We start from the raw sequence: 2,670 nt of genomic DNA on the forward strand, positions 1-2,670 counted from the left end.
GTTTTGTGCCGCCAGGTAAGTGCTGACACGCTCTGCTCGGGTGACAGTCGCCCGAGAGCTTCCGGGTGCCTGGATGCGTGTGCGGGGAGGGCTCCGGGCTCTGGCCGAGAACCGGACGCCCGTTTCCACCCCCGCCGCTTGAGCCGCCCGCTGGGGCCTGCGCGCCGGCTCTTGTGCGTTCCAGGCGCCCCCACGACCGTGGTGCCACCTCCGGTCTCTGGTACCCGAGGGCGGCGGGGTTAGGGGCGCGGGGTCCTCTACCACGTGCACTCCCTGCCGCCGGCACCCGGGTGCGGTCGCGACTTACCCCATCCCACCGGCTCCGTGCCAGTGCGTGTCAGGCGTTCTCGTCCTGGGGTCGTCGCCCGCGCTTGCTGGAGGAGGAGAGGGGTCGGTGAGGCTGAAGCAGGCTCCTCCGCTCGCTGTCCTCGCCGGCCTTCCCTTGCTCGGGGGTCCCTCGCGTTATGCTGCCGACCGATGTGGTGATGCTGTGCTCTCCCGGGCCGGGCCTAAGCCGTGCCAGACGAGGGACGGACGTTCATGGCGAACGGGACCGCTCTTCTCGCTCTGCCCGCGGGTCCCCTCGCCCGTTCTCCCCCGCTGCGAGTGGCGTGTGGGAGGCGGCAGGGGTGCGGAATCCGGCCCGACCTCGCTCCCCCGCCCCGTGCCTCGTGGCGTGGGCGGTGTCGGGGTCTCCGTGACGCGGCGGATGCTCTGCCTGTGCCTCTTGGCTGTGTCTCGCGGGCGGCCCTCCCCGCGGTGGGGCGGGCCGTGTTGCCGCCGCGCCGCGCGCCTTCCCGGGCGCGTGAGCGCGTTCCCCAGGCCGTTGGCGGTGCCCCTGGAGCGTTCCAGGTCGTCCCTCAGGCGCCCGAGGCCGAGTGGCGGTGTCGTTCCCTGTTCCCGTCGGCCTCCTCAGGTAACCACTGCGCTGGTGTGTCTGAGGAGCGGGGGGGTCGAGTCGGTAAGGGAGGCGTGCCCCTCGTCCCCCTCGGGGGGGACGGGTGCCTCGTCGCCCCCCACGGCGTGCCGTGTGGGGGCGGGCAGGCTCGGGCGCGTGCCCGCGCGTTCCCCTTGCTGGGGTTTCCCCGCGGGTGTGGGAGTGACCGTGGCGGGCCGAGCCAGCGGCGTGGCGCTGGCTCTTTGGTTGGGAGGTGCTGTTTGATCGGCACCTCCGTCCCAGTCTCTGCCTCCCTTGGTCTCTCGGCCTGAGGGGAGGCACTGACTTGGGAGCCGCACAGGGGCCTTGTAGATCCCTAGCTAAGCCCAGTGTGGCCAGAGATGGCGAGCCCGGGGCAGCGCGGGCTCGCGGCCCTGACCACGGACGCTCCGACTTGCTCTAGGCCTTACCTCTACCGCAGACCCCTCCTGCATTGCGTGGCCATGGTGTCTGTAAGCGCCTTGGTGGGCCCGATGGCGGACGATGGGCGGGGGCGACACGCCCTCGGTGAGAAAGCCTTCTCTAGCGATCCGAGAGGGTGCCTTGGGGTACCGGACCCCCCAGCCGCCGCCCCTCCTTTGCGCGTAGTAGCCACGGACGCCACCACCGTGGCGCGTGGGCAGAGCTGCTCTTTGCCTACCGCGGCCGGCGCCTCCCCCCTCCGAGTCGGGGGAGGGTCACGCCCGGCCGGGCCGTCGTCGGGCGCGGGGCCGCGCGTGTGCGCGAGCGTGCGCGTGGTTCTCCCGTCGCGCGCTGGGGCGGGGAGAGGGCCCGGCCCCGTCCGGGCTCCGCCCCGCCGCGAGCGGCTGGCTCTCCGCTCGCTCCCGTCCCGAGCCGCAGCCGGTGGTGGCGTGCGGGCATGGGTGGGGGCCGCCGCCGCTCTCGGGCGCGTTCCCTCGGGACGTGGGCCCCGGAGCAGACCAGACAGGCAGACGGGTGGCTGGGTGGACGGGGCGGCCCCCGGCGGCGGGGGCGCCTCACGTAGGCCCCGGCGGTGGGGCCGGGCCCGCGGGAGGCCGAGGGGTGGCTGAGGCCGGCCGGCGTCCCAGGCGTCGTGGGACCGCCCTCGCGTGTCGTTGGCGGTGGGATCCCGCGTGTGTTTTCCTGGTGGCCCGTCCGCGCCCGAGGCCGTCCCCGGGAGCCTTCCCGCGAGCCCGTGCTCCCTCCGTCGAGGCGCGCGCCGCGCTCCCCGCTGCCCCCGGTGCTCCCCCGCCCGGGCAGACGCCTGGCCGCGCCGCCCACCGGCCGGGACCGAAGTGGGCCTCGCTGTGCGGGTGTCGCCTCCGGCCACCGAGGCCGGTGGTGGCCCCGGGCGAAGTGCTCTCGGCTCCGGTCGGGTGGGGCCCGCGCGCCAGGCGCCCGGCGCGGGACGCTGGCGCCGCGTGCGGGAGAGCCCTGGCCGTGGCGGGGCCGAGCCCCCGTGAGCTGCGCGCGGGGCGACGGGGCCAGTCGCCGTTCTGGGCGCCGCGGGACCGCCCCTGGTGCTGGAGGCCCCTGGCGGTGAGACCCCGTGTGTGCTCCGGCGGCCGACTTGCCTCGGGAGGTTCTGTCTTCCCTCCTTCGCCCCGAGCGCGTCTCTCGGCGGGCCGCGGCCCTTCCGCCGCCGCCTCTCCGGCGCCTCGGCCCTCGCCGCCGCCGGCCTTCTCCCGAGCCCTTCCCCGTCGTCGCCTGTTCTGGCTGCCCGACCGGGGCCCCGCCCCGAGCGCGACTCGCTTCCCGGGGCCGCTGCGGCC

This window comes from Equus asinus, unplaced genomic scaffold (assembly GCF_041296235.1).
Source record: "Equus asinus isolate D_3611 breed Donkey unplaced genomic scaffold, EquAss-T2T_v2 contig_212, whole genome shotgun sequence".
NCBI classification, from domain to species: domain Eukaryota; kingdom Metazoa; phylum Chordata; class Mammalia; order Perissodactyla; family Equidae; genus Equus; species Equus asinus.